Here is a 12,836-nt window from a genome sequence, read left to right as displayed (position 1 = left end):
GAATCCAGAAGGACAAATTGCCAGGTGGTTTGAATTTCTTTCCACATATCAATTCAAATTAGAACACAGGACTGGAAGAGCGCATGGAAATGCAGATGCTTTGTCTCGCAGACCTTGTATGAAACAGGAATGCAAACACTGCACTAGAGCAGAGGAGAAATATCAAAATATATTGTGTTCAGATAAATTTTACTCCACAATCAATCAGTTACCTGTTACCTCATGCCTACGTGTAACCACCAGGTCACAGGGTTCAGATAAGGATGCAAAGTCAGAGACTTCATCAGTTACCAGTGTGGTGGACAACACTCAACAGGTTCATGGCAGTTCAGGGGAGACAACTGGAAATCAAGATGAGAAAAACATTTTTACTTCCAAATATATGCAAGAAATGCAGGAACAAGATACAGTATTGAAACTTGTCATTAGATGGGTAAAAACTGGAAATAAACCAGCTTGGCCTGATATTGCACCTCAAAATGATATCTGCAAATATTACTGGATGCGAATAGACTCATTGGAAATGGTTGAAGATGGACTTTGTCACAGATGGGAATCAAATCAGGGGAGACAACCAATCTTACAGATAGTTCTACCTAATGATCTTAAATCATATGTTTTGACACAATTACATAATGGAGTATCTGCAGGACATTTGGGAATTAAGAAAACACTCTCCAAGATAAGGGAGCGATATTTTTGGAATAATATGCCCAAGGGTGTAAAACACTGGTGTGCTACTTGTGATCAATGTGGAGCAAGGAAAGCTCCTAACAAACATGCTAAAGCACCAATGCAGACTTACCAAGTTGGGGGACCCATGGAAAGATGGGCACTAGATGTATTAGGACCTTTGCCTTTAACCAAGGGAAATATGTACTTACTTGTAGCTGCAGATTATTTTACAAAGTGGGTGGATGCTATACCCATGAGAAACCAAAAAGCTATAACAGTTGCTCAGAAATTTGTGGAAAAAGTTGTTACCATATTTGGAACCCCTATGCAATTACACTCGAATCAGGGGACTAATTTTGAGTCGGATGCGTTCTAGGAAATGTGTAAAATACTTGGAATAGAAAAGACAAGGACCACTCCCTACAGACCTCAGTCCGATGGTATGGTGGAAAGAGCCAATAGGACAATCGAGGCAATGCTCTCGGCTTTCGTATCAGACAACAAGAAGGATTGGGACGAATATATCTACCTACTCATGATGGCTTATCGGTCTTCTGTACATGAATCCACCGGAGTTTCTCCCTGCGAGATGACATTCGGGAGAAGCATCAATCTTCCAATTGACCTCGTTCTGGGACGGATAAGTTCTGAAAATGACAAAATCCAGACGGATTATGCTATGGCTTTGAGTCAAACATTAGACAAAATACACGAGTTTGGTAAAGGACGACTTAAACTGACTACTGACAGTATGAAGAAAGACCATGACAGAAATATACAATTAAACCAATTTAAGGAGGGAGACCTTGTCTGGTTATATAACCCTGGTTATAAAGGGAAAGGTTCAAAGCTTCACCGTCACTGGGAGGGTCCCTACTGTGTGGATCAAAAGATCAGTGATGTTGTATATCGGGTAAGGAAAACCCGTAGGAGTAAATCAAAAATTGTTGATCACAATCATATGAAGGCTTACAAGGGCACACTTACCTGGGGGGACTAGGTAGGAGGTCACTCTACTTATCCATGCTGGATAGGAATTTGTGATGTGATGTTAAATGCTTAAAAATCTCAAGTATTTGGCAAATTCAAATTGATATTCAAACTGATTTTTGTTTCTTTATAGACTATTACCAGATATGAATGCAAGATGTGCAACGACCACACAGATTATGCTAAACTGTACTTTGTGTAGCGCCATATGACTGCTCCCCATTCCGGATTCATTTTCCGCTGCAGTGCGTGCAAAGGACTTGCAAACCGGATAGATGCCAGACATAACAAATGTACTGGGGGCAGGATGGAAACTGTGAAGAGAAACACAATGACGTTTACCAAAGAGGAGCATGACGAGTTCACTCATTTCCAAAGAGGGAGACGGAACCATATAAATAAAGTGCTAAGGGAACCTAGGACACCTCAGGAAAGACAGGAGGCTAGACGGGAAGCAAGCAATATACTTAGGCGGAAGGAGAAACAGACCAGGACATCACCGGAGAGGTCTAACCCACCAAAGATGGCTTCAGTCATTCATAAGGTTACACCGAAAGGAAAGCCAAGTTGTTCAGTTACCAATAAAATGACAGCAGCCCCTACCCGAAAAAGGACAGCTCCAACTGTCCCACACCAGCCAAATAAAGAGAAATCTAGAACGTGGTCCAAGAGACCAAGGATAGTATCGCCCTCGTCATCTTCAACATCCTCATCATCTTCAGAAGAATCGGAAGCACAAGATGCTTATGCAGATCTGATGCTTTCTGATTCCTCTTGTCACATATCGGATGAGGAGCCACAGACAGATGATCCTCACTGTCTCGGTAACTGACCAGGATCCAGCTCAGAGGGATACCTCATCCACCAATTCTGTAACTAACCAGGACCTGGCTCAGCGGGATACTTCATCCACCACTTCTGTACCTGACCAGGACCTGGCTCAGAGGGATACTTCATCCACCAATTCTGTACCTGACCAGGACCTGGCTCAGATGGAGACTTCATCCACCACTTCTGTACCTGACCAGGACCTGGCTCAGATGGAGACTGCACCAACCGGTCCTATGCTCAACGAAGATCAGAAAGAGACCCAGCACAGCCCACCTGTTCCAGAAGACAATAACAGTATTTTATCAACTCCTATAGAATATGTCCCCTCTGATAAAAAAAAACTACTACAACATTCAATTAACCAAACTCAGCGTCATATCTTAAATGTGGGCGGAGACAAGTTCACCACAAGTGCTGCCACCCTTATGGCTGAAAAAGGTCTTCTGGAGAAAATGGTACAGAAGACCTCTCCCCATCAACCATATGAGGTTACAATTTGGTTTGGTTTGGTTTATTTTGTTTAACGTCCTATTAACAGCTAAGGTCATTTAAGGACGGCCTCCCGTGCGTGCGACATGCATGCGTGTGGTGAGTGCGTATGTGTGTTTTGGGAGGCTGCGGTATGTTCGTGTTGAGTCTCCTTGTGATAGGCCGGAACTTTTGCCGATTTATAGTGCTACCTCACTGAAGCATACTGCCGAAGACACCCAGCAGCACACCCCACCCGGTCACATTATACTGACAACAGGCGAACCAGTCGTCCCACTCCTAATATGCTGAGCGCCAAGGAGTATGTCTTGGCTAGGGGACAGAACCCAAAGCCTTCCTCACAGCGGCGAACGCTCAACTAAAGGCCAAAAGTGAGGCATTGTCAAGGGAGACATTAGGAAGAAGAAAGTTGTTAAGAAGAGAAAAGATAAGATCCCAAATTTAGTCGCCTCTTACGATCATGCAATGGGGGCAGCAGGTACAATTCTTACGCCCTACCTGCAGGGCAGATGAGGTTACAAACAAGTACACATACTTCATAGACAGGGATGGCAAACACTTCAGGGTAATATTAAACTATCCCAGAAATATCAAAGTGGCACCTTACCAAATGGCACAAGAGAGCTGGAAGAAATGTTGGCCGAGGCTCTGTATTATGAACTTAAGGGGTTAATTAAGATTGTAAGGGAGAGACTAGGGGAATTCTGATAAGTTATAGTTGGGTTTTGGGGTGGTCTTACTACATGTTGTCTGTGTTTTACCTAGGGTGAATAACCCCCCTGAGAAAAAAAAGTGTTGTGTAAAAACAAGGGTAATCCTATTTGTAAATATGTTGTAAATATCTGGTATAATACCAAGTATTATAGAAGGAAGATTATTGTTAATTTTAACAGAATTTGACACTTTATGATAAAATTCGGGACGAATTCCTGTAATGGAAGGGGGTAAGGTAATAACCATTCAATTCCTTATTCATAAGTTATGTAAGTAATTAATATATATATTGGTTTTGGTTTGGTTTATTTTGTTTAACGTCCTATTAACAGCTAAGGTCATTTAAGGACGGCCTCCCGTGCGTGCGACATGCATGCGTGTGGCGAGTGCGTATGTGTGTTTTGGGAGGCTGCGGTATGTTCGTGTTAAGTCTCCTTGTGATAGGCCCGAACTTTTGCCGATTTATAGTGCTACCTCACTGAAGCCTACTGCCGAAGACACCCAGCAGCACACCCCACCCGGTCACATTATACTGACAACGGGCGAACCAGTCGTCCCACTCCAAATATGCTGAGCGCTAAGCAGGAGTAGCAACTACCATTTTTAAAAGACTCTGGCATGTCTCGGCTAGGGGACAGAACCCAAAGCCTTCCTCACAGCAGCGAACGCTCAACTAAAGGCCAAAAGTGAGGCATTGTCAAGGGAGACATTAGGAAACAGAAAGTTGTTCAGAAAGAAGAGAAAAGATAAGATCCCAAATTTAGTCGCCTCTTACGATCATGCAATGGGGGCAGCAGGTACAATTCTTACGCCCTACCTGCAGGGCAGAATATATATAGGAAGTGCTTTTAAATCATTATCAGTACATTATCAAGCTAACTACAGAATATTGAAATATTCATAAGTTATGTAAGTAATTAATATATATAGGAAATGCTTTTAATTGGTTTGGTTTGGTTTATTTTGTTTAACGTCCTATTAACAGCTAAGGTCATTTAAGGACGGCCTCCCGTGCGTGTGACATGTATGTGTGTTTTGGGAGGCTGCGGTATATTTAAAATCGGAGAAATGTTGTCATTCGTTTTATTAAAACGCTGAAGGTATTTTTACATTGACCCTTCAACCCGATTGGAGAAATGGAAACTTTGGTAAGCATTAAAGCAATTTAAAAGTCAGACGGATGACCCAGTGTTCACTTTGGAAACCAATGGGGAAATATTTTTGTATAGAAAAACCCTCGGAGAAAAACTTTCCCCAGGGTGGGAACACCGAAACTCCAAGTGACACTGACAGCAGAGATATTAAGATCACGGGGAAAATAACATTTACACCAGTTCATATATAGTTGTAATAGTTGGACAATACTATCCTTCGTCATGATACCAAAGGCTTTCCAGGGTGGGAGAAAGTAGATTATCTTGCAGCATACTTAGTAGATGGACTAGACACTTCTAAAACACTTGTCGGTAGCGGAAACCAGCCACTTTATCTGTCTCTATGATAATCCTTGTGAGCATGACAGAAGTCCCACAAAATATACCACAAAGTCAAAGAAGGAAGTATTGCCAGGGCCTTGGCGAGCCTCCAACGGAGTGGTTCAACTCCTGGTGTGCAGGCATCTGAGAGGTATATTTCTTTGAAACTTGAAAGGCTTTATTACCAAGACATGTGCTTTCCTTTCACAAATATGACCCCAATATAAATTATAAACAGTTACTGTTTAAAATACACATTGCTAATGTCATCTTCACCATACTGTCATCATCACCACACTGTCATCACCATACTGTCATAATCATCACGATACTGTCATCATCACCACACTCATCACCATACTGTCATCTTCACCACACTGTCATCCTCATCACCACTGACATCATCATATTGTTATCATCACCACAATGTCACCATCATCACACTGTCATCATCACCATACTGTCATCTTAACCACCACTCTGTCGTCGCCACCACTTAATACTTCTCTTTTCAAAGGTATAGCAGGATATTGAAGCTTTGATTATGAATTTCAACTTAAGATGAAGAAAACTACCTGCTGATAAGATTTTATGGCAATGAAGGAAATTAGTAGTAACATTTTTGCATGAAGAAATTAATGAAAACAATAGAAAACACAATTTTGTTTTATCTTTCATCAGGTCATTAATTGAAATATCATTCTTCTCAAAAAAGTTTTACTAAAAACTGGTTATTTCTGTTAAACAAAATTGGTGTTCTCAAAAGTAAATCTAATCTAGTAGTGTTCATTTCATTCATTAAAATTAATAAATAACAGGCTTTGAAAACATCTTCTTTTTTTTTTGGACAACCCTTTACATAATCAACACCAGAATTGGCTAACAGGTCTACATTCTACATTGATAGAATGATTAAGGATTATTTGCCATTTGACTGTGGTCTGAAAATCTTTGAATCCAACTTAATGTTAAAGAGCCTATGTAAGCTTCCAAGTTTATCATTTTCATGCCACAATTTAACAAGTTTTGAACAACTACTCTTTTAATTTCATCTATTTTGCTGTTCCATAAAAATTCAAAAATAACTGCATGGAGTTTCGAGACGAAAGACCCATAAGGAATAGGTAAAGAGATATAAAGGCTGTTAAATTGTGAATGATAATAAGGGATTTTTAATTATATGGATTCTTCCAATAGGAGTTAATTTTGCATTTTTTCCCCAAAGTTAAAAAAAATAAATTCATAACCCTGTTCCTATTTCTCATACCTTTATAATCCCTTTGTTTTTCTAACATCTGATAATGTTTTATTTTCTTTCCAAATCCTTACATAAATGGACTGTTAATTGATAAAATTATGGATTTTAGCATGTAATGGTATACAGTTTGCTTCAGAAAAAAATCTTAATTGTATATTATTTCAATAATATTGTTTCCGAAATATTCATAATGAAATATTTCATTTAGATAATACATGACTCATGGTCGGGCAGCACAGACCCCAGATACAAACAGAATTTCTGAATGTGTCTGTATGCGTTTCTGGAAGCCGTATCAGTCTACGCAACAGACCAAAGGATGCTACAGGGAAGACTCTGCAGGTGGCTCATGCTATCGTCAAAACTTAGAACCTGATACAGCAACTAATCGAAGACAGCAAAGCAATCCAAGAAAAAACCAACCTGGTGTTAGTCACGATCAACAACACCACAGTAAATGCATGGTAAAGTTATCATTTTTACTTCATCTATAGTAATGCAGTCACTACTTTCGCAACAGTTTTGCGCTACTGCACTTCAGTAATGAAATTCATATTTGTTTTGGAACTCAAACATGTAGGCTTAGATTGTTTCATTAATTCCATGATTTCTGGAGTCATATTGTAGGTTGGTGACCGTTTTGTTTATATTTTATTTTACACACATTCTGCACGTGCTGTCATGAAAATATCTTCGTATTGGTTTGGTTTGGTTTATTTTGTTTAACGTCCTTTTAACAGCTAATATCATTTAAGGACGGCCTCCCCTGCGTGCGACATGCATGCGTGTGTTGAGTGCCTATGTGTGTTTTGGGAGACTGCGGTATGCTCGTGTTGAGTCTGCTTGTGATAGGCCGTAACTTTTGTTGATTTATAGTGCTACCTCACTGAATCATACTGCCGAAGACACCCAGCAGGACACCCCACCCGGTCACATTATACTGACAACGGGCGAACCAGTCGTCTGTTCAAACAAAGATTTCCTATGAAGATTCTTCAATGTGTCTGTCAGGAATCTCCTCTGTTTTTTGTTTGTTTTTTGTTTATTTTGTATCGAGTGATTGTGTCTTTCTTGCCGATGCCATCCTTCTAGTCATCCCTTTCGAGGAAATGCCGAATTCCTTTTAATACCCTTCCATAAACCCTTCTTTCTTCTGTATTCCAAAATGTTGCGAATTTTTTGTTGATCTGTAAAGCCGCTAAAGCATATCCCCAGTGATCCTTTTGCGATATCAGCAAGTCGATATCGTCGAATAGTATTTGACATTAAAACATTCATAATCAGTTGTTTCGGTTTGTTACTTCCTCGTCCTCGTATTTCTTCTTGAGACTGTCCCTGCAGGTAGGGCGTTAGAATTGTACCTGCTGCTCCCATTGCATGATCGTAAGAGGCGACTAAATATGGGATCTTTACTTTTCTTTGTGAACAACTTTCTTCTTCCTAATTAATGTCTCCCTTCACAATGCCTCAAATGACCGTCCTTAAATGACCTAAGCTGTTAATAGGACGTTAAACAAAATAAACCAAACCAAACCAATCAACAGTTAAGGTAATTAAAGGACTGTCTCACGTGCGTGCGATATGCATGTATGAGCTGAATGCGTATGTGTGTTTTTGGGGGCTGCGGTATGTTCATGTTAAGTATCCTTGTGATCGTCCGGAACTTTTGCCGATTAATAGTGCTACCTCACTGAAGGATACTGCCGAAGACACCCAGCAGGACGCCCCACCCGGTCACATTATACTGACAACGGGCGAACCAGTCGTCCCACTCCTAATATGCTGAGCGCTAAGCAGGAGCAGCAACTACCATTTTTTAAGACTCTGGTATGTCTCGACAAGGGGACAGAACCCAAAGCCTTCCTCACAGGGGCGAACGCTCAACTTAAAAGTGAGGCATTACCAAGGGAGACATTAGGAAGATGAAAGTTGTTTACAAAGAAGAGAAAAGATAATATCCCAAATTTAGTCGCCTCTTACGATCAGTCAATGGGGGCAGCAGGTACAATTATTACGCCCTACCTGCAGGACTGATCTTTGTATTGGTGATAGTTTAAAATTAAATCATAAAAGGAAAGGCAGATCCAGTGTAACTGAGTTTTTATCTTAATTACTGTAATCAATTCTAATCATTGTATGTTATTTATGGAAATTTCTATTATATTTGGTGATCCTACTAGGAAACCACCTACTAATATTGCCTCTACAGTTTTTGTGTCGCCTTTGAAAAAGGAGACATTTAGGTATTACTTTTCGGCGTCGGCGTCGTCCGGAAAATGGTTTTCGTGCGTTAACTTTAGTTTAGAACGGATTAATTCGAAACTTCATGGGAAGGTTCATTACCATGATAGCTCGGACAAGTTCGATAACCAAAATTATTCGCACCTTTTTAAAAGAGTTATAGCCCTTTAATTTTTTGCGAAAATGGTTTCACTCAATAACTTGAATAATTATTACAGGATTAATTTGAAACTTCATGGGAAGGTTCGTTACCATAATACTGTGGACAAGTTCGTTAACCAAATTTATTCGCACCATTTTAAAAGAGTTATGGCCCTTTAATTTTTGGCGAAAATGGTTTCCACTCAATAACTTGAATAATTATTACTGGATTAATTTGAAACTGCATGGGAAGGTTCGTTACCATAATACTGTGGACAAGTTCGTTAACCAAATTTATTCGGACCTTTTTAAAAGAGTTATAGCCCTTTAATTTTTTTTGCGAAAATAGAATGTTCGTTACCATAATACTGTGGACAAGTTTGTTATTGGTTTTTTTTATTCAAGTCCTAGTTTTAAAGAGTTAGGCCCTTTAATTACTGGAATTAATTCAAAATTTCATGGGAAGTCTTTCGCAAGTTTTTAAAAGAGTTATAGCCATTTCTTTTTTTCCGAAAACGGTTTCTATATTTTAATGGATTAATTCGAAACTTCATGCTGAGCTAGCATTGCTTGTTTTTTATTCAAGTCCTAATTTTAAAGAGTTATGACCCTTTAATTATTCGCATACACAGGCGACACCTCCACTTCCGTGGAATTCTTGTCTGTGTTACCATAAAAATGTCTTAACTCTGAATTTTTCTTAAGGAAAAATGTGTTAAGGCATCGTTTAAAAGTGGGTCCGGCACCCATTTCCTTTTGGGGATCTTGTTTTGATTCATTCTACTGTTCACTGTGTCTCCATCATATAAATATCATTAATTATTGATTTTATATCACTTAGGATTCACCGGCGACAGAAACGAGCAGACAGAGAAGCTCTATTACAAGTAACAGACCTGCCATCTCTCTCTGATGCTAAAAAGGGTTTGCCAAAAGCTAAGGACCTTTCAACAAAATAAAGACAGTCTGGTCATGAGGTCTTGACCTTTGTGGAGCCAGAAAATTGAGGACAGTTTGTGAAGCGCCCAAGAAAGAGAAATATTGCTTCTGCCAGACACTGACTCTGGTTCTCAGTCAAGTCTGCCACATCAGTCTTCAGGCTTTTTACCTAGTAACTTGCCAGGCCCACCTCATTATTTACAATGGTACCCAACATTGAATCCATGGCAACAAAATTTTATGCCATCATATGTATTCCCTCAACCAGGAACACTGTCACATCAACAAGCTCCTCAACATCCTCCACCACATATTCCAATTGCTCCTCCCATCCTGGCATCCACACAATTTTCACCCAGCAATCTTGCGACTCTTACTCACCAACAACAGTGGAGACAAAGGCAGGCAGCAAAAGAGGACCAAGAGAAGTTGGAAAGAGGTGAGCCACCCATCAAACGCCATGCCAAGAGACGACAATACCGATACAATTGCAGTACATGTGGAAAACAAAAGTCTGCAGACACAGGTCAGACACAACTGAAAGGGAAGTGGTACTGTCCGTCTCTAGGCATCACTATTGAGGAATGGCGTAACCAGCTGAAAAAATAACACATTTGAACACTGAATACGAGTGCCCTTTAATTTTCACTGGTATGTGTAAACTACGATTGTGATAGGTGGACTCAGTGTGCCAAATGGTATACGTAAACTACAAAGCTATATGTCACAGCTTTATAGAGTCATAGCTTTAGTGACCCAGCTTTATAGATTCATAGCTATAGTGCCACAGCTGTATAGATTCATAGCTAGAGATTCATAGCTGTATATAGTCTTAGTTATAGTGCCACATCTGTTTAGATCCATAGCTATAGTGCCACAGCTGTATAGTCATAGCTATAGATTCATAGCTGTATATATTCTTACTTATAGTACCACATCTTCGAAGATCCATATCTATAGTGCCCCAGCTTTATAGATTCATATCTATAGTGCCCAAGCTTTATAGATTCATAGCTATAGTGCCACAGCTGTATAGATTCATAGCTAGAGATTCATAGCTGTATATAGTCTTAGTTATAGTGCCACATCTGTTTAGATCCATAGCTATAGTGCCACATCTTTATAGATCCATAGCTATAGTTTGGTTTAGTTTATTTTGTTTAACGTCCTATTAACAGCTAAGGTCATTTAAGGACGGCCTCCCGTGCCTGCGACATGCATGCGTGTGGTATGTGTGTTTTGGGAGGATGCTGTATGTTCGTGTTAAGTCTCCTTGTGATAGGCCGGAACTTTTGCCGATTTATAGTGCTACCTCACTGAAGCATACTGCCGAAGACACCCAACAGCACACCCCACCCGGTCACATTATACTGACAACGGGCGAACCAGTCGTCCCACTCCCAATATGCTGAGCGCTAAGCAGGAGAAGCAACTACCATTTTTAAAGACTCTGGTATGTCTCGGCAAGGGGACAGCAGCTTTTAAATGCAAACTTAATAATAATATTAATGCTGAATGTGACTCATTGCAAATTTTCTTTGAATGAAATAGAAAGGCTAATATCATTATTTGTCAGCTTAGAAATTCATGTAGCAGTTTAAATTTTTATTTATTTAATGATCATTTATTAAACTCTCCCACCTGTGCCTGTGATATTGAAATGAAACTGCTTCACATTATTTCTTTGAATGTCCTAGGTATAATGCTATTAGACATTCTCCGTGTACTTCAGTAGATAGTTATGCAATCATTATCATTCTAACATTAAAACTTTCTTACAAAGTTGCCCTGACTGTGATAAGTTTGTAAATATACAAATATTAAATGATGTTCAATTAATCATTGGTAAATCGAGACGCTTTAATCTCTATATGCTTTAAATATATAAGCCATGATATTATATATCGTATATCATTATATTATATTGTATTGTACTGTGTTATATAATATATACCTTATATTTAAATAAATATGGGGTATATATGATATAATATAAGTATAATATAGTAATTTATACATTCATCTTTTGTTAAAATGTATAAGTATACATGTCCTGAAAGATCCCTCCATCTTCATTGCCATTGGTCACATGTGTCATCAGTTGAGTATGCTAAGTCTTTTATATATGCAAAGTTTAGTGTCTGCTAAACATTTTGATTGATAGTAATTTTCTGACAATTTATAATATAATATCTTACATTTATATATATTATTTTCTCTTAATTATTGACAGGCACGACCTGTGCATACATGCACATGGACTTTTGGTCAATGCCTGACAATGAATTATTCTTATAGATAAAGTTCATATTAAATATTTTATTATCAAATATTATGTATACATGTATATATAAGCAAAATGTATGAATGATGTGTGAATGTTTGTTGGAGTTATCTCCCTTAAATGTTAGTTACATGTAAAATTTTTCATTTCATAGTAAATATGAATTAATTTTATATTTATACAATCCAATTGCCACCATAGGAGAAAATCTATATAGGCTTGGCCTGCTATTTAATCCTTTTGACTAATACCATCAAATGTCAATAAAATTTGTTCAAATGAAATGTTTTCAAGCATAGTGCGGAATTATAATCAATGTGGATATAAAATTAAGATACTCTTACAACCAAAGATCGTCAACTTTCACGCTTGCTGGTATTATAAAGGCATAAGATATAAAGATTATTTCATGACATAGGATGGATGTGTGGGAGAGAATGAGAACAAAAATAATCATCCGTCGTCGGCAGGATTCGAACCTGCGCGGGGAGACCCCAATAGATTTCTAGTCTATCGCCTTAACCACTCGGCCACGACGACTTGATATTGCATACCTACAGCTTATCTGCCGGTCACGTCACCTGAACGTTATATTTCCATAATTTACACCATGTGAAGAAATTAACATACATATGTATACGTATCTGTCATATTGTCAAGGGAAATTGGAGCTACATAACAATGAAAAAAACGCATTGTGAAACTAAAGGTAATTTTACTGAGATAAATAATGTAATTGTTTTGAAATTCGTTACATTTTACATTTTTTCATCATAATTATTAAAAATTTACAAAAGTA

At 38.6% G+C, this 12,836-nt stretch overlaps 1 long non-coding RNA gene and 1 other non-coding gene across 2 annotated transcripts; both read right to left on the bottom strand.

Moving 5' to 3' along the window:
- Positions 1–229: 229 nt before the first annotated feature.
- LOC117318285 lies at positions 230–2,293 on the bottom strand. Its single transcript, XR_004530327.1, has 3 exons — positions 2,269–2,293; positions 1,209–1,322; positions 230–341 (listed from the first exon to the last, which is right to left on the bottom strand). It is a non-coding gene; the product is annotated as an uncharacterized LOC117318285 (long non-coding RNA).
- Positions 2,294–12,495: 10,202 nt separating this feature from the next.
- Trnas-aga lies at positions 12,496–12,577 on the bottom strand. The gene has a single exon. It is a non-coding gene; the product is annotated as a tRNA-Ser (tRNA).
- Between the last annotated feature and the right edge of the window lie 259 nt (positions 12,578–12,836).

This window comes from Pecten maximus, unplaced genomic scaffold, assembly GCF_902652985.1.
Source record: "Pecten maximus unplaced genomic scaffold, xPecMax1.1, whole genome shotgun sequence".
Lineage (NCBI taxonomy): Eukaryota > Metazoa > Mollusca > Bivalvia > Pectinida > Pectinidae > Pecten > Pecten maximus.
The sequence above is the reverse complement of the archived record's forward strand: the minus strand, read 5'-3'. Positions and strand labels throughout refer to the sequence as shown.